This window comes from Phascolarctos cinereus, unplaced genomic scaffold (genome assembly GCF_003287225.1).
Source record: "Phascolarctos cinereus isolate Bilbo 61053 unplaced genomic scaffold, phaCin_HiC Scaffold_726;HRSCAF=1367, whole genome shotgun sequence".
Classification (NCBI taxonomy): Eukaryota; Metazoa; Chordata; class Mammalia; order Diprotodontia; family Phascolarctidae; genus Phascolarctos; species Phascolarctos cinereus.
The window spans coordinates 232812776-232835060 of record NW_027556098.1 but is presented as its reverse complement, the minus strand read 5'-3'; the positions used below and the strand labels follow the sequence as shown (position 1 = coordinate 232835060).

The 22285-nt window shown below is 38.1% G+C and overlaps 2 protein-coding genes across 2 annotated transcripts in view; one reads left to right on the top strand and one right to left on the bottom strand.

Annotated features, from left to right (window-relative positions):
- CCDC148 (coiled-coil domain containing 148) overlaps positions 1 to 11070 on the bottom strand; it is a 277956-nt gene extending 266886 nt beyond the window's left edge. Inside the window, exons 1-2 of the mRNA XM_078147022.1 lie at positions 11023 to 11070; positions 10551 to 10718 (exon numbers count right to left, since the gene is read on the bottom strand). The gene's annotated coding sequence lies outside the window, so the exon portion shown is untranslated. The remainder of the gene's footprint in view (positions 1 to 10550; positions 10719 to 11022) is intronic.
- A 358-nt stretch (positions 11071 to 11428) lies between these two features.
- The window catches only part of PKP4 (plakophilin 4), a 245444-nt gene continuing 234587 nt past the window's right edge, over positions 11429 to 22285 (top strand). The window contains 1 exon segment of the mRNA XM_021004877.1: positions 11429 to 11562. The gene's annotated coding sequence lies outside the window, so the exon portion shown is untranslated.

Sequence of the window (22285 nt, the reverse complement as noted above, 5' to 3'; positions counted from 1 at the left end):
CTAAAGGCCATAGAAACACAATTTATCATTATTACATTTTCCTTTCTTTACTAAAGTCCCTACCTTCAGTTATGAAAACACTACTTATGCCCCAAATGTTTTTAATTTCTTGCCTGGTACCTTGTACTTTCTAGAGATTCTTTCTGGGTTCCTTCTGACAGTATCATTTGTCCCCATATGAATCATCAAAAGTAGGTAGTGGTCACTATATTTGACAAATCTCAGGAAGTTAACAATGCCAGATACTGCTAACAGTCCAAGCTGAGGAAGCTGACTGAAATGTCTTGAAATCAAACTATGCTTCTATCTCCAAGCAGCTAGAAATAGAGAATAGCCTTCAAAAGCTAGGTCTTTCAATACCATCTCAAGATTTCTGAAACAGAATAAATTAGGAAATCTCTGATAATTGGCTGTTACATGAAATTAAAGAAAGTTTTATGCGGTAACATCTTAAAGAAGTATGAACTTCTTTAAAACAACAGATTCCATATCATAAAATATCTAGAATGAGTAAAATGATGGCAAGAATGCTGGTATAATTTGAGATGTGGAGCATTGTTCCTTCACTGCTTTCAAGAACTTGTTGATCACCTACCATGAGCACAGCAGAACCAAGATAACAAAGTATGCTATGAAACTGCTTGAGAAAAATAAAAACCAGGCCTTCTAAAGTAATAATACTATTAGAAAGGAACACATATTACCAAAATGGGAAGGAAAAAAAGGATTAGGCTCCATTTCTTCAGGAACTGGACGAGTCAAGGTTTGGCAATATGATTCTCAGATTTTCACCTCAACATCACTGCTTTGAATCTATTCCAAGTTGATAAGTGACTGAGTCATATTCAACTAATAATTGTTCTGTGGCCTATTAAAATAAAACACACATATGCTATAGATAATAAGATTTGTCTCTTTTGTTACCCGTCTTAGTAGGCAGCTCAATGGTTGAATGAAAAAAAAAAAAAAGAAACAAGATTGAAGAGAAAAGTCAGAGGTTTTATCCCCCTACAGGTCAGTATAAAAGTAACATCATTAGAACAGTAGAAGGAAGTTTACAAGGTTTCTGTAACACTTCTATGCAAGACTTGGAGCAGTTTGTTTCCAGAATTCTAAGTTCAACAACTTAGCAGAGCACTGATACTTCTTGAATTAATTATCATAAAAATATACTGACTATTCACTCCATTAATACTAATTACCTTTCCAAATAAAATTGTGATATACCTTAAAATCCAAAATTGAAATATTTGATAAATGTTGCTAAGTAATTTGTAATATCATTGTATTATAAATTATGAGATGCTATATGAAGGAACATGCAGTAATTGTTTTTCTACTCTTGAAATTTGCAATGAAAAAAAGATTTCATGCTAGGGGTAGTAGTAGTAGGTAGATAAAATCATATGTACAATGACAACTTATATAGACGGGGCTGTATTCCTAATGGGATTTACTTGTATAATTACACAAGAAATGAATGAGAAAAGTATAAATATATCAAATTAATTATTTTTCAACAATATTGTTCGGTATTTTTCTTCTTTCCATTTTAGTCTAGTAAAGAAGAAATCAAGTACAAGTTATTCTATTCATAATTAATTACAGATGTTGTCTATTGACTTGATGCAAAATTTGAAATTTTGTGTATTTCCCAATGAATTCCCATTCAAGTACAAGTCTTATGATGTGTTTTCTTTATAGAACAGCAGGTAGAATGGAATTTTTAGTCACAATAAGGCATTTTTTTCCCCACTTGAAAATCAAAGGTTTGAATCTATAGAAACATGCTTTGCAGTCAAATTGGCCTTCAGTTGTAAGACTGGAATTGTATTATCAGCACTAACTATATAAAGATCATTTATCCTTATACAGAGAATACCTGTTTTTTTTTAAAGGATTTGCTCTGCTAGACTTAAGAGAATAAGACAGAAGAAAAATAGATGTGTCTGAAACAAAGATTTGTTATTTAAGATAATATAGAAAATAATAAAGCCTGTTTATTAACGAGTAAAATCTATTTTGTGGTTTGAAAGAGTTAGAGACAGATAGCGTCTTTCAGATTGTTAGCAGAAAAACGTTTTAGTCAATTAACATTCTTTGCTGAGAACATTTTTTTCCTAAGCTGTGTTTCTCAAATGGATATTAAATAAACAGACCAACGTAAGAGAAAAATCATGTGTTTTCTTCTTTAATGTCTAATGATAAAATTATTAAGGCCTGCCAGTCTTCTGCCATTGCCAAATTGTGATTAGAAAGCACACAAAAAAGTGTCAACTAAAAAAAAAACCTGTGGAGAAAGTTTATAAGTAGCCAGTCAATACCTCTCAAATAGTTAGGAAAAACAACAAAAACAACGACAAACATCAGCTTTAAGCTACAAATCTACCTACTGAACCATACTTCTACTGATTATGAATGTTATGAAAGTGGGGAGACGTGATTCTGGATTGCACCTGGTTCTACTAAGGCCTACTTGCTACCTTCCTCTGCTGCTCCTCAATTTTCCAATAAAGAATTATTTTGATGCTCATAATAGTGTTGAGATGATCTTAGATTTTTACAGGCTATACCAATGGGTTTTATGCTCTGGAAGGTCCTACCAAAATGGAAAGGCTTTAACAGGCCAGCAATGAAATAAATGACTGTCTTTCCGTATCAATCTACGTAAGTTCAGATAGGACAATCACCAGAAAGGAGGGTCATGAGGTTTGGGATTTTTTTCAGCCATAGCTACTCAACAACCCTTAAAGCAGGGGTTCATATCTTGGGGTTCATGAACTTTTAAAAAATTTTCATAGCTTTATTTCAATGTAGTTGGTTCCCTTTGTACTCCTATGTATTTTGTACATTTAAAAACAATATTCTGGGAAGGGGTCCATTGGTTTCACTGGACTGCCAAACTGATCTATGCAACAAAAAATGTTAGGCACCCCTGCACTAAAGTAGTGGGAGTGGATATAATACAATCTGAATATCTGAGGGAATGCTGACACTGACAAAATTATAAACCCCTGAAGAACTAGGGCTATACTCTGAGGCACAATAATAAGGAAAGGTGGCTCAGAAATAGTGAATTCACTTTAGTAAAAGAGTAAGTAGAGTAGGGGCTTTACCCATCTGACCACACCTGAATCTCCTGACTGGATCTTCATCCAGGTTCTGTGTACTAATGAAGGGTGTATATCTCTTCTCTTCTTCCTCTATACTATTTCAATCTCTCATCTTTCACTTGCTCCCATCAGATCCTATGTTTCTAATTATTATCTCTATGCTGATGATCCTCTCTCCTGACCTCCAGTCTCTTATCTCCAACTGCCAATTAGACATCTTGAATAGGATGTCTCATAAACATCTTAAAAGAAAAATGTCAAAAACTGAACTAATCTTTCTAACCCCCCCCCTTTTTTTCCTAACTTCTCTTATGACCATTGAGGTTACTCCCAGTCACACAGGCTGACAACCTAGGTGACATCCTCTATTCTTTACTCTCTCACTACTCTATATCCAGTCATTTGGCAAATCTTATTGCTTCTATATTTGTAAAGTCTCTTGAATATGTTCCCTTCCTCCCCGCCACTGCCACTATCCCTGTGCACCTTAGGTCCTCATCTCCTCACACCTAGACTATAGCAATAGCCTGCTGGTTGGGTCTCTCTGACTCGTCTCTCCATTCCACTCATTTGTCAAATTGATCTTCCTAAAGTCTGACCATGTCACTCATCTGTTCAATGAATTCCAATAGCTCCCTATTACTTCCAGAATTAAATATAAAATCCTCTGACCTTTAATAGGCCCTTCATAACCTGGTCCCTTCCTACCTTTCCAGTCTTCTTACACCTTACTCCCCTTTACACACACTGTGATTCAGTGACACTGGCCTCCTTGCTGTTCCTTGCATACAACACTCCATCTTCCAATTCCAGGAATTTTCACAGGCTGCTCCCCATCCCTGAAATGCTTTCTCTCTCCTTATCTCTACCTCTTGGCCTCCCTGGCTTCCTTCAAGTCCCAGCTGAAGTCCCACTTTTTACAAAAAGCCTTTCTCAGTCTTTTTCAATCTTACTGCCTTCCCTCTGAAGTTAGCTCCAATTTATCCTATTTTTAAAAAATATAGTTTGTACATCATTTGCATATTGTCTCTCATTAGACTGTGGTCTCCTTGAGAAGAGGGGCTGCAATTTGCCTTTCTTTTTACCCTTGTGCTGAGCACAGTGCCTGGTACATATTAGACAATGCTTGTTGACTTGACAACTTTCTTTCATAAAGAAAAAGCTTTCAGAGCTGACAACAGCACAATATTATGGGGGTGGGGAGACTAACGAATGCAAAAGAAAACAGAGGAAGCAAAAGCAAAATATACCGGAAGAGAGGAATAACCATGGGAAAAGGAAGAACTGTAATCAGAGGTGGCTATATGAAGCAAGAAACAAAGGGAATAGAATGAAACTAAGATTGGTTGTTTGGATTTTTGTTCAATTCTACTACTTATACTCTAATGAAAACAATGCTGAAATTCCAAACATAATTTGTCAGTTTTTAAGACAGAAAACTGGTGCTCAGATATATGGCTACTCAGATTTCCATAACACCCCAAATAATGATAGGGTACACAAGTGGCTAAAAATCACTTCAGATGATAAGTTGTAGATGGGGGTTGATCTGCACAACTGGAGGCAATACTCATATTAATGAAACCACAGAGCCAATGTATTAAATTATAAATATCTATAATATAAAGTACTATAAGTTATCACTCTCCTAAGGAAAGTATTTCCCCAATAAAACTTTAAAACATGCTGAAAATTAAGTCTATATACATATATATATATATATGTATGTATATATATATATGTGTGTGTGTGTGTGTGTGTGTGTGTGTGTGTGTGTGTGTGTGTGTATATATATATATATATATAGTTCCTGCTAACTTCAAAGAAAGAGGAAAAGAAGGATTTTTAGTAAGATGATTAATATATTTGGTCAATTCAATATTGATTCATTTGTTGTTTAACTTGGAAGAGACCTTAGAAATGAACAAGCACAACTCCCTCATTTTTTTAAGTTACAGCATAAAAGTTTTAGTGCTTCAAGAGACCTTAGAGATCAAGATGAGAGGTCAAACTTATGGCCCTCTGATGAGTGGGCCTGAACCAGATTAAAATATAATTGGTAAATATTTAACAAAATAAATAAAAATATGATAAAACATAGGAGCCATCCCTTATAATAACAAATTTTAAAAAGAAAAAGAAAATTTAGCAAAACCAGTCAACAAAGGCATTCATTCAATTTTAAAATTTTATCTGTTTATTTGGTGATGTTATAGAGTAGAAGAAATGTGAGGTATAATTAACTAATCTAGATGACCTCTAAGACTTATCTAGGCTGGTATATTCTCTCAAAGACCATTTCTTAGTGACTGGAGGAAGCACAAGAAAGAGAGGGGACCTATTTTAACTTCAATGGAGACATTATTTTGACAATGGGGTTATTCCCTTCCAACAGGGATGATTCTAACTCTTATTCTGTATAATTCTTGTCCATGTTTTTCAATATATCATTCCAAGAAGATCTACTCATTGTGCTGTAGGCCTTCCTCTAGGGTTTGTCTTTGTACCAGGATAACACCAGCACTGCCCATTTGTTCATCCCTTGCTCTCATTAAATGACCATTCTAACTCCCTTTTGACAATCATATATTTTTCTGAATGATTTCCTTTATACCTACCACTTCTTACAAGTAGGTCATCATTATAAATACACAGCAGCCTACTTGCATCAACTGTGCATCTCTGCTGCCCTTTGAATCACATATAGTTGTAGTTTTTCAGAGATGATGGGATTCCAAGATTTGCAAGCACCAAGCATGATGGGAAGAATGTTGCTCTTAAAAACATGGGTGTTGACTTCTATAATGTGGTAGAGTAGAAAGAAGTTAGAAGTCAGCTCTGTCATTTCAACAAAATACAAAAGCCAATCATTCTTCATCCATCTTCACACATACAGATAGGGGAAACAGAAAAAGAATTTTAACTGGAGATTATCACAATTGCTTCTGATAGAGCATCCTGTTGCCATGCAGTCCTATAGCCTCCACTAATCATAATACTTCAAGTCATAGTAACTTATTCTCCTCCACAGTCTAACAGAGATATTTCCCATTTCCCTGCTTCCATTACCTCAAGCAGTCAATGTCTTTCCCCAAAGCATCTCCCATTCCTAATGCCAGTCTATACTTAACAACCCTGGAGGTACCTAGAGAGTAATAACTATTCACAATGTAGGTCCAAGATCTGTCCCCTTTACTTCTGCCCCATTCTCCCTCTCCCAAAGCCTAGGGGAATTTTGTCTTTCTCTTCCACATCAAGAACCAGCCTAAGCCAAAGGAAGTCCATTTTCCCTCAATGTAGGCACTCAACCAAGGTGTGGGAAGGTCCTGGGTTTTACCTTTACCCTGGAACTGGATCAAAGCCAGGGGAATTCATGATTTTCTCTTGTCTTTATTGGAGTATGAAGTGTTTATTCTCATTCAATACCCTCAGAAGGACTTCTCCATGTTTTTTCTATCTCTATGCTGAATCATCTCCCACCAAAATAAGTCAGATTCTCTGTCGCCCCAGTTCAAAGAATGAGGTCAAACTGCGACTATCTGACACTAGCTGAAAACTTCAATTTATTCATCCAAGCAGAGAGGAAATTCCCCTTTCCAAGGTTCTCGGGGTTTTGTGGATTTTGTGGAAAATAAGGGGCATTCCCCCCACCTTTACCTAATGCCTTGAGGAACTTTACTTTTACCAGACACATTTCCTCTACTATTACCATCCTAGCACAGAACAGTGCTAGGATGGTAATAGTAGAGGAAATGTATCTTTAAAATGGGGGGGGTAATAATAGCACCTATCTCTCAGGATTGTTGTGAGGATAAAATGAAATATTTGTAAAATGCTTGTTTACAAGGGGCAGCTAGGTGTTGTAATGGATAGAGTACCAGTTCTGAAGTCAGGAGGACCTGAGTTCAAATCCAGCCTCAGACCAAACACTTGACACTTACTAGCTGTGTGACCCTGGGCAAGTCACTTAACCCCAACTGCCTAAAAAAAAAGTTTGCTTACATTAAAACATTGTATAAATTATTATTATCATCATCATCACCATCATTATCTTCAGGTGAATACACTCTGAAAATGTTATCAAACAGAAAAAAGAGCTATTGGTCTAAAAAGACTTTTATAGCATCATCATTTATAATTGCAAAATATTTAAAAGCGATCTAAATTCCCAACAATAACATAATGATTAAATGAATTGTAGTACACTTGATAAAAATCCCTGATTTTATTAATATATACAGGCATGAGGAATATAAAGAAATCTAGAAAGACCTTTATAATCCAAAAGGGGAGGACAGAAAAGCAGAACTAGAATTAATTAAACAACAAACATTTAAGTGTCTACTATATGTTGGGCAATGGGGTCATAAAGGCAAAAATGAATAAATAAATAAATAACCCCTTACTTTGAAGAGCTTACATTCTATGGGAGAAACAATCTGTACACATAAGTAAATGCAAAATATAAACAAGGTAATTTCAAGAGGATGGGAGACTCTAGCCATGGTGCTAATCAGGAAAGACCTCATGTAGGAGGTGTTGCTTGAATTGAGTTTTGAGGAAGACTAGGGATCTTAAAGGTGAGGAAGGAGTATTCCAGGCACAGAGACAGCTTGAGCAAAGGAAGAGAGATGAAAGATGAATGTTGTTCAGGAAGAACAGTGAGTAGGACAGTTTGGCTAGAGAGTGTGTGTGAATATTGTGAAATAAACTTCAAAAGGTAGGCTAAAGGCTACCTTTATCATGAAGGGCTTCAAATTCCAAAAAAAAAAAATCATTTTAAAGAAATGGGACCAAAATCATATTATGAACATATAAAAGTAAATGAGAATAAGTGAAATAGAAAATAATGGAGACTAAGGACAGAGTGGCGAGAAATTTTTGACATTTTACATATTTAAATTTATTTAAATGTAAATAGTTACAAAGTAAATTTAATTATTTGTATTGCTATTTAATATTAAATTTATAATATAAAATTTAAGGTAAAATTAAAGACCATTTTTATGTCAGGAAGAAGCTTGGGATTGTTAAAATGTTGCAATTTCTTAAATGCAATGCCACTTGCTCTCTTCCTACCATTAGACTCTAGACCCAACTCAGTTGTCCAGCTGCAGTGCTTGCCTCAGACATGATATACTGACTCAGGGAGCCGTTTGTTGTTCCAACAGAATATCACAGTCTGGACATCAGTCATCATTTTTCATCCATTTAGTTTTTCCTCTAGGGATTGTTAGGTTGATTTCTTTTGTATAATTGTGGATCTCATTCAGAAGGCCTTGTAATGTTCTCATGTCAGTACAACGTCATCCACAAAGAAGATTATCTGGAATACCTTATAGTTTGTGGAGAATTCTTCTCCCATTTGGATCCCATATACAACATCATCCACAAGAGAGAAAAACATCTTTGGCAAGAAGAAGTTTTCCTGTACCATACTTTGATAAACTCTAACAACCAGAGTGCCATTGACTACATTTTGTGGGTCAACTATTTTGATGGAGTCAAATAAATACAGTAGGATATTATGTTCTCTTGTAACCTTTAGACAACTGTTTGATTTCAAAGATGTGGACTGTGGAAGAAGATAATTGTGAAAGCCTGAGTGCTCCTTTTATGTATTTTTTTGAAGCATGTTCTTGATAGCATATACATCTATATCTATATATGTCATTCTCATGGAAGTTTTATGAGAAAAAATGAGCTTGTCTTCTGTATTGTCTTTTTTGGTGGTATTGACATTGTTTTTTCCCATTATGTATATTGAGCTGCAATATATTATAGAACTAAATTAGTTATATTTCATTCAATTTTAATTATTAACAAATATAGCACATGCAATATAAAATCCTAGTGAAACTCATCACTTGAGAAAAGTATATGATTCTAAAATGAAAATAATTTGTTTTTGTTTATTCTGTTTCCTATCCAACCCCAGAACTGGAAAAAATGAAATTGTTATTGTTCCACATGCATTAATAAAAAATATCTTGCATTCATAAGCTGTTGCAATCAAACCTTATATAGCATGGGCATGTCATATGTTCATCAATGTATTACTTTTCATGTGGGTTTTATTTAAAAAGTCCAAATTTTTCTTATTCTATCCTTCAACAGAAGCATGGTTAGTTATCCCTTTCCAAAGCAGGCAGACCAAATTCCCATGATGCTAAGGCAAGAAAGCAGTTAGCCTACTGACTTATTGCTTCCTACCCAGCACTGGAAAAGTACAAGTTACTCCACACACAACGGTACAAATACTTAGTTGCCATCTGGGATTGTCTGACCCTGAACAAAGATGTCAACTAGGTTTGGATTTCATCACACAAATTACAGAGACTGAAAACACAGTCACCCTATTAATGAGCTTATGCATAATATTTGTGATTAGATCTAGAGACACTACCATATAATGCTTCCACAGAAGAAAGACAAAAGATTTTTTAAAAATCTAATAGCAAAGCACATTATCTAATTTAAAATTCATAACAGAAGCAAGAAAAGTCCCTCTCCCAATGGAATATTTCTAAATACTCTAAATTTTCCAAAAACACACTATTTTATCACAAAATTGTCTTTAAAACAGCAGGTTCTTTAATAAAAATATAACCTGGATAGTAATCGCTTAAAAATCTTCCTATCTTTAATAAAAGAAATATCATTAGAAAACTAATGGTTATATTTCATTGTAATAATATACTTAGTAAAATAATTATTTCCTGTCAAATTCATTAGTTGTGTTTGCTTTAACTGGATCCATTTCCCTTATTTAGACTTCGAAAAATAATATTTATTTCCATTTTACAGATTGGGAAACAAGAACAGAGTGAATACGCCATAAAGCAAAGCAGCAAGGGAGGCAGGATTAAAACCCAAGATGCACATGCTCACTGCAATGACTGAAACCAGGTTCACACTTAAGTTTAGGGAATATTAAAGTCCCTAAAAATTGTTAACCAGAATTTGATTGCATTCTCTCTCCCCTTGATTCTGATACAAATATAAAAACTCATGGGGCATTAGCGTTGCACACTGTACCTTTCCCCAGAAGTCAACCTCCTACTTACTACGGAGAATGTCTATCAAACTTGTATTATTTTGTTGCTATGTATAGGTAGAAGATTAATAACTATCATTTGATACTAAAGGAGAGGTGAGAAGTGGTGGGCTAGGTTAAAATGTGTTTTAATTCCAGCCCTTATTGTACTCATTGTAAAATGTAACTCATCACACTTTTTCCATACCATTTTTGTTTTCCTTTAAAGGAAAAATACTCTCGAAAAATACCTCCCGGTAGGGGCCTAAATTTTAAACATCGACTTGAAGTGAGATCTTCAGGGGGTTGAGATAAATATGCAGAAAAGGAATTCCTGAGTACCACAGGATTCGGGGGATTTTGCATATGGGGAAGAGAGAAGGATGGGAAAATAGACTCACCCGCAGACGCTGATGCTTCATATAGGTCAAAGGGCGTAGTTTCAGGGGCCCGCTCCCCAAACCAAAGAGAAGTACATGCAATACCTGTTTCTGAGGTCACCTTCAGGGACAGGTAAATTATATGGGGCTGGGGGTCGGGGACAGTGTCTTCGATACCACTGACAAAGCCTGTCAAGGGAGAGGAAAGAAATCAGGGGGAGGAAAGGAAGGGAAGGCCCATCCACGTCCAAGATACGGAATGAGGGAATCCCCCCAGGTTCAAATCCTCCCACCCCTCTTCCTATCCCGGTGATCTTAGGCAAATCACTGACACCTTCCGGGGTCTCAGTTTTCTTAACTGTAAAATGAAGGGGCTGGACCAGGTGGCCTCCCGAGGTTTGGATCTAGATCTAGGATCCTCTGGCTCCTCGTAACCCGCCCCCAGTACCCCCCTCCCGAAGCCGGACACCTTCATTCTCCCCACCCTCCCCACCTTTTCTAGCAGCTCTTGCTCTTAACAGCATCGGTCTCTATGGCGACCTGAAACCCCGAATCCCATTGGCCCGTTCAATATGAGGGCCGGGCCAATAGGGTGGGACAGCCTTTTCCTGCCGTCCAATGGTAACTGGCGCGGAGCAGGTCGGGGACGGCGACGTGCTGACGTTCCCGGGAGCCCTAGGCTGGCTGGCTGGCTGGCTGACTGACTGGGCGGTGGGGGCTGCTCGGCGGAGCAGGCAGCACCGAGGCACCGGGGCTTACTCCGTGCTGTCGCCGAGGAAGGTGGCACCATGGGCACCGGGTAGAGGGGGAAGTTGGCCGCCGCCGCCGCCTCCCGGGGGTGGGGTGGGAGAAGTGTTGCAGGGGAGGGGGCGGGCGGGCGGGAGGGGGTTCGTCGGGGGGGGGTGGGTTTCAGGGGAAAGGGAGGGAAGCTCCCTTGGCCCTGGCACTTTTTTTTTGGGTGCCGCAGCCGCGACCCCTCCGCGCGGATGTCCCCGATTTCTGGAGCGACGGCAGCCGCTTCCTAACCTGGAAAGTAAGTGTGCGGCATGCGGGGAGGGCGCCCAACCATATCCCCCACCTCCACTCCCCCTGGCCCTTCAGTTCCCCGGCTCCTCGTACTGTCCCCTCCGTTCACCCCGCAAATCTCCAGATCGGGGCGAGGGTGGGGGAGGGTGTGGGAAGGGGAGCCTCCAGTTACAGCCACCCCACCCACCTACTCCTCTCCTTTCCTGCCCCGCCTCGTGTTCCTGCCTGCACTCGCCTTCTCCCCTCCCCCCACCCCCCCAGGCACTGAAGTTTCAACCTCCATTTGCATTTCCCAGGATTTTTTTCCTTTCCCTACTGCTTATCTTTCTACCCTCCACAATTTATATATATATATACACACACACACACACACACACACACACACACACACACACACACACACACACACACACACACACACCACACACACACACACACACACACACACACACACACACACACATCCAGTCCCTCCCTGATCTGTGGCTTTCAGCTTCTGCCCTTCTCCACCAAACACCACCCCTCCCCAAATCCTTCCTTGCAAATCTGCCCTTGCTTCTTCCCCTCTCCCATCCTTTCTGGCTTTCTGCCCCCTACTTTGGCTTCTTCTCCCCATTCCTCTTGCATTCTGCACTCACCTTCGTTTTTCTTCCCCCCTTCCTCCTTGCCTAGTAAAACCTCCTCATCTGATTTGCCCTAAATTCTCCATCTCCTACAAGCCTCTTAGCCCCTATACTCTTCCTCTCTCCTATCTCTCCCATCAGTCTTAACTGAATTCTGTAGAACTGGAAGGACCTTCCACTTTGCTTTGCGCTTTCTCTCTCTTTGGACACCCCTTCTCCGCCCCCCACCCCAATTCCAGCGGAGAAGTCTGTCCAGCACCTTTCAGCCCTTCTTGGTCATCTTCCTCACACCCTTATTTTCTCCGTGTGTGTTGCCTTAGCCTCTCTTTTCCTCTTGGTCCGCACCCCTGCATGCACTCCTCTACCAGTCTCCCCTGCCCCTTGAACCTCTTCTCTCCCCAGCCCCCCAACGTGTTACACGCAGGAGTTGAAATAACGTTTCCCCGGCCGTTGGGCGGCTGTCTCGGCAAAGCTTTTTGCCACTCGCTGCTTTTGCCCGGGCAGGGAGGGGGATTTGGCTCGGATTTAGCTGCGTGTTGGCGGAGTGCGACAAGCAGCCAGTGCGGCTCTGGAGCCGTGGTTGTGGCCGCTCGGGGCTGATGAATAGGCAGGTGTGTATGCCTGGAGGAGACGCGCGCTGTTTGTTCCTCGGGCGGTAGATTGTGGAGGAATGTGAGGAATGCTTTGGGGGCAGAGTACGCACACCCCGCCGTCGCCGCCGCTCCCTTCTCAGCTCTCTCCATTAGCCAGAGGTCACTGGAGCATCTTCGCGGGAGCTGGTGAGGCTTTTACTTCTCTCCGCCTCCTTCCCTCTCTCCTTGCGGCAGAGCGGGCATTGGGGAAGTAGTGTGACAAGCAGATCTGCCTGCCGTCAGCCTTGCAGGCAGGATTCGTGCTTAGGCTCGGTTTTGCGGCATTTTCCTCCAGGAGGATGAATTTGGGGAAGGGGGGGAAAGACTACCACTTAACAAGGTCATCGATCGTCAATCTTTTCTCAAGTTTGTCTTGCAGTGTTTCATGACTATCTGATTTTTCTTGTGCCACTGGGTTCTCACAGAAGCTACAGAAACAGGGACTAGAAGGTTGGATGTTTTTGGTAACCAACATGTTTAGTTAGCCGTTTTAAAAATGTCTGTTAGTGCTTGTGAAGGGAGACATAATTTGAGGAAGATTTGTGGACCTCAGATGTCATAAGATTTGTAATTTTTGGTCTCGCTGTGCTGTTCAGAATCCCACATAATGCATAATGAATAGAAACAGAGAGGCAGTGTTTGACCAGAGATGGGACAGATAGAACTGTCTGGTACAGTTAAATTAGGGGCTTGTCAATTACCTTTTGAAATAGAGAAATACAATGAGACACAACAATCACAAGCATGTCTATTCCAAGATTTACATTTATTAAGAAAGGTCTTGTTTCTAGTTTTGTAATTATCCTAGTTCTTTTAGGAGGAGAAGAGGAAAAGAGAATAACTTTTAAGCATGGTGGTTCAATTGAATAAAATGAAAAATTATTGGTATGTATTTTTCAAGTTAAAAGTCGAATTTTTTCTTAACATGAAGGAAGCAAGTTGAAGAATACCTTCAATATATTATTTTAGAAAGGAACATTTTTTGTTTGCAGTATTTTACATTCTATTATTGGCTGTGTGATTTGTCTTTTTGGTGACGCTTTTAGTTACAAGGTCACAGATGATTTTGTACAAGTATATTAAACAACATTTGTAGAAGCCTTCCTTTCTGGTGCTGTAGAGAAACCTTAATGGAAGCCAGCAAAATTACTTGTCTGAGGGGAAAATAACCAAAAGGAAGAGTGATTCTGTATGTTGCATTGAGACCTACTGTATAGGCTTTATATGGGACACATTTTGCTTTTGAGAATGTTTACTATAAGCTCCTCTGAAATTTTTGGACCAGATTCAGAAAAATGATAAATTTACTTGCCAAATTAAGATATTTTCCTGTGATCACTTGGCTTGGATTAAGAACCATGAGGAGTATAGCATGAGAGCCTTTATATGAAAACTGGGCAAGGCAAAATGGAAAAGAAAAACTTAGACTAGGAAATTAAACCTGATCTTTAAACCTTTTTTATATTGTTTACAACCAATGAACACTGTAAATTAAGGGTCTGCTTGATATCTAACACTGTAAAGGACATAAATTTTTGTAATTGTAGCAGCAAACTTTTATTATGTGACATCGTTAGAACCAATGGCAGTACCAGTTAAAGTATATTCTTATTTGATTTGGAATTCATTCTACAGGTAGAAAATAGATTGCTTTCTGTGCTGCAGATTGAAATAACTACATATGTACTGTATACATGTTTTGGGTAGATAGTTTAAATGCTTGAGAGACCTTTCGGTTATCAATCATGCAGTCTCAAGTTTTGATTCTGTTTATAGAAATTGCTCCATTTTGTTTGCTTCACAAGAGCAGGGGTTCTTCATCTTTTTGGGTGAGTGTCATGGACTCCTATGGCAGTTTGGTGAAAGTCTGGTCTCAGAATAATGTTTTTAAATGCATAAAGTAAACATACATAGGATTACATAGGAGAGTAATTATATTGCTATAATGTTGTAATTTTGTTTTCCTATCCAAGTTCTGGGATCCCCTGTCCATGGTGTGCTCCTGCTCTGCAGTATTGGGTTCTGTAGTACTGGAGAAGGTGCTGTGACCTTATGGCCAGATATGATATAAAATGATGTAACTTGTGATTTAATTCAAAATACAAAATGCCTTTTCACTATGTTCTAAGGTAGAGGGTACTCATTTTGGTTTTGTAGGTCATACTACAAAAATCCAAACTGCAGAAACTGCCCTATAATCGCAGCACATTTGTATTTTCTTTTAAAAAGATGATAAAGATGTTGGTGCTACATTTGGATTTTAAAAGAAAATTTAAACAGTCATATGATTGTAAATATATTATTAGCATTTGCATTTCATCTGGAATATGCCAGTCAGTTGGTTGATAAAATAACACACATATTTTGGGAATTTTTGTTACAATCTGTAAATAATATCCCTTTTCCTCAGTTTGCTTATTTCTATTACAGAATTAATACCTGTATCCTTCCCCTTAAAGATGAATGAAAGGTTTATTTCAGGGTTCTTCCAGTGCATAAGCTACTCCTGGGAATTGTTAGGCACTTTTGGAAGTAGCTTTAATTTATTCAGCCTGCTAGGGTATAGTTACTACTTCAGTGTACTAAATGGTACCCTAGTGGCCTTTCTGCCAGCACTGAAATGCTACTCATCGAAACACAATTCTGGTGGGCTAGATATGCGTAGAAAAGAAATGATGGCATGCTATTTAAGCAGCTGTTTTAAGCTTCATAAGATGTGGTGTGGTCTTCATTGCTGGCAAACAACAGCAGCAAGTAGACAGTTTTCACCATGTTCCTTCTGATTTGGGTTTTTCTCCTTCTGGCTCCTTTTTGGAACAAAATGCAATCTCATGAGTTCCCTGTTTTCTCAGACAAGCATAACATCTTTTTAAGGCTTTGAGAAAGTTTTGCTTCTGTTAAGACGGGTAAACTGTGTTTAAAAGCTTCCCACTTAAATACTTTTTTCCTTCCTCCCCTCTCCCATCATTGAGATAAAGGGGCAGCAAAATCATAGACTGATATGACAAACTTATATTTGTTCAACAAGACCTACTATTTTCTTTGTATTTTGGAGAGAAGAAAAAGAACTTTGCACTATGAATGTTCAATTATTTCATCTTAGTAACTGAGCAGGTTATGAAGATCTTTAGAATAAAGATTGAAGATGTGTGCTAGGAACTACTAACAGCTTTTCTACCTCTCCCAGTAGGGCACTGAGTCAAGGAGAGAAATGGGATTTTCCCTCTAAAGGGAAAAGGAGAAAAGGAATGGGTTGTTGTTTTGATGATTCCTAGGTAAATCTTTTAGGGTAGGATAATATTCACATTATTTCCTAAGCTGCCATGAAAGAATGCAACAAAACTCCGTGTTCACTTGAAATATATTGGCTTAGCAACAATAAGGTTGTAATAAATTTCAGTAACAGAAAAGTAGAATCATGCTTACTCTTAAATTGTAAAAATTGGAAGTTTGTTTTGTGTGATATTCTCAAATCAATTAAACCTAGAAATATTGCTACACATTTCCCTTGAATCAGTGAAATTTATTTCTGTTTAGTTTTGATGGATATTCATCATAAATACATCAATGGTAATTTGATTAGTCTTCAGTCAGTTAACAAGCATTTATTAAGCAACTGCTGTGTACCAAGTTATAGCAGTCAAGCAGTTGGGAAGTAGATAGGATTAGTGGGCAAAATTACAACATTAAAGCATGAATAAGCAGAAAGATTTTTGCATAGTGTACAAGGATAAGCCCATTTTAGGGAGGGGAACACACATTGGTAAATGTAAGCAGAATTTTCATTAGGGTTTAGCACTGGGTTGAGGGGGATGTCTAGGAGCCTCCAAATTTGTGGGGCATGAACAGGGTGCATGCTGTTGTGAAGTCAGTGACACAAAGGACACAGTCAGCATTTCTAAGGGAGGTGATTGCTAGCTAGTGTGTAGGAGAAAATGCATTGGACTATGTGTAAATTGAAGACCCAGTCTGGGTTCTGTAACTAACTAGTGGAGGCTTAGTGCCATCAATTATCTTCCCTCTTCTCTTCTATAATGCACACACCCAGATCCTCAGGTTGCAGGTAATACTTTTGTGATTTCTTTTCTACTTTAGGCTTCCCTTGATGTTAATTTTACTTTTATCTGTATAAAAGTATTACATTTGGCTCTCCAAATTTAATTCTGTACACTGTGATATGCCTTCCAGCCATGTACCCCCTTGTGAATGACCCTCCAAGTTCAGTAGATTTAGAAGAGCAACTGGAGGGAGTTCCATATCCAGACTGCCATAAGGGTGACAAAAAGCAATTACATTGGGGTGTTCAGGGCAATAATACAACACTGCAGGCAATTAAAGCATAATTAATTGTGAGAATGTTAGCTTGCATTCTAACATAGAATCAAAATGTGAAATCTCATGGGTGGAGCCCTAGTATTTTGAGAAAGAAAGTAACCAAAATTCAGATGAACTAACAGGCTATTGGTTTCTCTAAGTGATTATCATTAAAGAATAAAATCAGCTAACAACACATAAAGGAATATGTCTGGAGATCCTTGAAGTATGTAGCACTTGAAGTCTTTAAAATTGTTTACAAGTACTTCTTCAATGCCAGAAAAAGTAGGAGGTATGAGTAAACATACCTTAATAAATTTAATAATAACTTTAAAAGGTAGAAGGTAATATTCCCAGTTCAAAGAAATGGAAATTAAAATAGTTAAGATATATTTATATTTTATAAGTCCTATCATTTGTGTTGGAATTTTGCATAATGCCGTTGTAAAATATGGTTGGCTGTCAGTTTAGGAAAAGGTGTTAGAAAACTGTTAGCGTTTTATGGACCAATTGATAGGCCCACAAACTGATTCCTTTAGGCATTTGTAGATTTTTACTAGGTCATCCTTAAATGTAGTCTTTTTTGTGATATTGTTCTCAAGCATTATGCATATACCCTGAACTATAATAACTTTTAAAAATTTATCTAAATCTTTTTAGAACCTATTTAATATTTAAGCCCTTAATACCACTTCTGATTCCATATTTTATATTTTGATTACTAAGGAATTTCAGTAAAGAAATGTGAGAATTTTCAAGGTCAAGCAAGGGATATCTCTGGGTTCTTGGGTTTCCTAAATAAAACTATACACACTATAATAGATAGGCATGCATAGGTTTTGCCAGCATGTAATGCATGCTTGTGTATACATTATGATTTTATACATGTTAGTCATTTCCATTTTAGTCTTTATATTTCCAGACTGAATAATCCTAATGTATGGTTTTCTTCAATCATATCTTAACTTTCGTATATGAAGATGAATCTACTGACTTACCATGAGTAGAATATGCACTATGAATTGTGTTTCTAGTAATAGTGGTGGATTTACAGTAGTTTTTATTTACTGCTCCTTTGTTGTACATTGAAAGGCGCCTTAGAGGCTACCTAATTCAATATGTTACTGAATTAAAGAATTGCTTTTCAACATCCAGGAAAGGAAATGCTCTTACCTGTGGTAGACCATTCTCCAGTTTTGTACAGCCCTAATTTGTTAAGACATTTTTCCTTAGCCTAAATCTAGTTCTCTGTAGCTTCTACTCTTTATTCCTATTTTTTGTCTTCTGAGCCCAAGCAGAATAGATCTAGTCCCCTTTCTGCACAGTGGTTTAAAATAATGTCATGTGTCCCCTACCCATCTGAGTCTTCTCTTTTCTAAGTTCTCCCTTCTTGATCATGTTAGTTTCCTTTCTCTGGACCATTTCTGGGTCTGTTATATGTGTCTTGAGGTTTAACTATGATACACTTAACTTTTACTATTAGGATGAAATTCATACTGTCTGCTTCTGTTCAGCAGCTTTCTGTTGAGAAAATGTAGGGGCAAAGTGAAATAGTGGCTAAAATGCTGAATTTGATGTCAGTAGTAATGCTATTAATAGCTAAACTTTATATAGGGCTCTACAGTTATCTCATTTTATCCTCACAACAACCACAGGAGGCAGGTGCTGTTATAATAATAGCATATAAAGGATAATCCTTTTACAGATGAGGAAACTGAAGCGTACAGGTGAAGTGACTTGTCAGGATCACACAGCTAGTAATTATCTCAGGCAAGATTTGAACTCTGGTCTTTCTGACTTCAGCTCCACTGTTCTACCCACTGAGCTACCTAGCTGGCTACCTCTCTGGTTGGAATTTTGCCTCTGATGCTAGCCATGTGACTCTGGGCAAGTAACTTTTAACTTCTCTCTACCTCAAGCAAGTCCCTAGGACTTAAGTATATTGAGTCAGAGTGGTGGCCACCTAGGTCCTGGGGAAGTAGGGCTCCATAAAGGCAAAATCACAGCTCCTTTGCATAATAAAGAGGATATCCATCTCCCCTCAAAATAAAATAAAATAAGAATAAAAAAACACATTTAAACCAAAAAGCCTTTAAGAACTAGGCTCTTGACTTCCGAAGTTTAAAACTTACTTCAGGGAGATAAGGTACATTGACATGAAAAAGTAAGAACAAAATGGCCTTTCTCTGTCCAATGGTGTTTATAGATAATGATTGCTATAAATAAGTAGAAGAGAGGGAGTTGGAAATCACCAGTTACTGGGTTATCATGAAGGTGATACTTAAGCTGGACCTTGAGAATGGACAAGCATTGTGTGGAAGAGGTAGCTTTCTCCATTTTAAGAAAGTGACATGTAGCTGGGAAAGCATATGTCATGCTTATGGAAGAATAAAGAGAGCAGTCTGCCCAAAGCACTGAGTTAGTATTTGAGGATAATGAGAGAGAAGGTTGGGGTAGGAGGTAGGCAGGTTCCAGCTATGTGGTTAATGATCAAGCTGAGGAGTTTAGATTAGAAGTATTTGGGTATGGCTTGGGTGATGGCAGTATCTTAACTTTATATTCAACTATACATTAGAAGAATTTGCACTGTTGCTGGTGGAACTATGAATTAATACAATTATTTTGGAAAGCATGTGGAATTACAAAAATGAAATGCTAACGTACCCAAACCATTTGACCTAGAGATTCCATAATTAAGCATATTCCCCAAGGAGGCTATTGATAAGAAGAAAAATCCTCCATATACACCAAAATATTTATAGCATCATTTTTTGTTATAGCAAATAATTGGAAATAAAGTAGATGCCAGTCAACTGGGGAGTGGCTAAACAAATTGTGCTACATAAATGTGATTGAGTATCACTGTCCTGTAAGAGAGCAAATATGGTGATTACTGAGAAACATGGAAAGGTCTACATGATGTGATGTAGAGGAAAGTGAGCAGAACCGAGAAGACAATATGCATAGTGACTATAGCAATATACAGTTATACCTTCCACATCATGGAGGTTAGGGGCATGGCACCCCTGTGATCTGGAAAATCTAATCTGTGTGACATTTTTGGCCCCCCCTTCATGCCAGAGAAGTATGAATTTTTAGAATTTTTCTTTACAGTACCCTATTATAAAATTTGGGTTAAGCATTTCTGAGTTTCTAAACTTTTTCTGTGTTGTGCATTAGCCCTTGCCTCTTGTTTGTGGCTTTCATAAAACTTCCCTCAAATTCCCATTGATAGTGATTTCTTATGGTAACATGTATGAGAAAGTCCCAGTGTGAAAGGGATAACTGTAAATTGAAAGAACAAACTCAATAAAAATCAAAAGAGAATGTTGCAAAATTATAAAGAACGAGTTTAGGGCATGGCTCAAAAGAAGAGATATAAGAAAATATCCCTTTGCTGAGGTAGGAGGTCAACAAGTGTTATATGGTAAACATACATTGGTACTTTTTTGATGTTTTGATGAAATACATCAAAAAGTATTTCTGATATTGATTTTCCATTTTTCTTTTTTGTCTTTAAAAATACTATTTGTATTTATATTGGCTGTCTGGGAGGTAGAGGAGGAGTGGATACTGGGAAAAGCTATGGTAATATTTTTAAAAAATCAATAAAAACTTATTTAAAAAAAGATTGCACTCAGGATTTTTAAAAAATGACCCTGACCCCAAGAAGTTTACATTTTACTGGGGGAATACAAAGTGTACACAGATATAATGCAAACTAAATTGAGAAGGGAGAAAGTGCTAACATTTGGCAGAGGTAAAGGACAGCCTCAGACACTTTTAGTGGTTCTCTATTATATGGACATTAAAAGACAAACTCAAACCTAGTACTAGAGGATCTCCATAATCTGGCTATTACCTACCTTTTTTGCTTAATTTCACAGTAATTCCTCTCACAACTGATCAGTACCATCTGCTCCTCATAACTGGAGAGTGAAGACATAAACTCCATTTAAGAAGAGGAACAGAACTGACTTCTACTAAGACATCTCATTTCTCATTCAGCTACACTTACTCTGCTTCATTTTGGACTTCTTTGGCTTCTCCATCTTCCCCTTAGGCACCCCTCCCCCTAATCATTCTTTTTAATGTTGTCTTCCTCTATTTGATTGTAAGCTACTTGAAGGCTTTCTTTTTTGCATCTGTATAATCAGTCTTTACACAATGCCTGGCACATAGAGGGTACTTAAATGTTTATATACTGTTGGACTACTTGCTATTACCTGACCTTGATACTCCATATCCCACCCCTGTGCATTTGTTTGCAACCACTCTTTTTTTTAAGGAGTTCTTCTCTTCAGTAAATTTTTGTACCTCTTTTTCCATTTGACCAATTCGGTTTTTCAAGGCATCCTTCTCTTCATTGGATTTTTGTATCTCTTTTACCATTTGGCTGATTCAGTTTTTTAAGGTAGTATTTTCTTCTTCGGCTTTTTTTTTTTTTGGTGCCTCCTTTACTGAGTCACTGACTTTTTTTGATCAATCTCATTTTTCTTCCCAGTTTTTCCTCTACCTCTGTTATTTGATTTTTGAAATCCTCTTTGAACTCTTCCATGGCCTGAGACTGATTTTTTTTTTGAAGCTTTGGATGTAGCCATTTTGACTACATTGTCATCTTCTTAGTTTGTGTTTTGATCTTCCCTGTCACCTTAGTAACTTTCTGTTGTCAGGATTTTTTTCTGCTGTTTGCTCATTTTCCAGCCCATTTATTGACTTTTAACTCTTCTTCTAAAGTGGGGCTTTGCTTCTGGAATGGAGGAGGCCCTGTCCCAAGCTTCAGGCTTTTTGTACAGCTGTTTTCAGATGTAATTGTGGGGATCTGTAAGTTTTTGGCTTTTCCAAGGTGGTATGATTTAGGGAAAGGTGTGTTTACTACTCTCCTGTACTGTGCTCCGGTTTATGAGTGATCACAAGCACTCTTTTCTGCTCTGGAACTGTGACAAGGGTTCTTGCTCCCCTGCAGCCTCTAGCTGTACTGGTGGTATTCCTCCTCACATTGGGACTAAGACCCAGGACTGTGACCCAGATCCAAGGTCCAAGTATAGGCAGTGCAACAGAGTCCTGCCCCTAGTGGCAGGAGAGACATTCCCATAAATTTCCTTCTGACCTGTTGTCTGATCCCCTTACTGTCTGTGGGCTGAGAGGTCTGGAAACCACC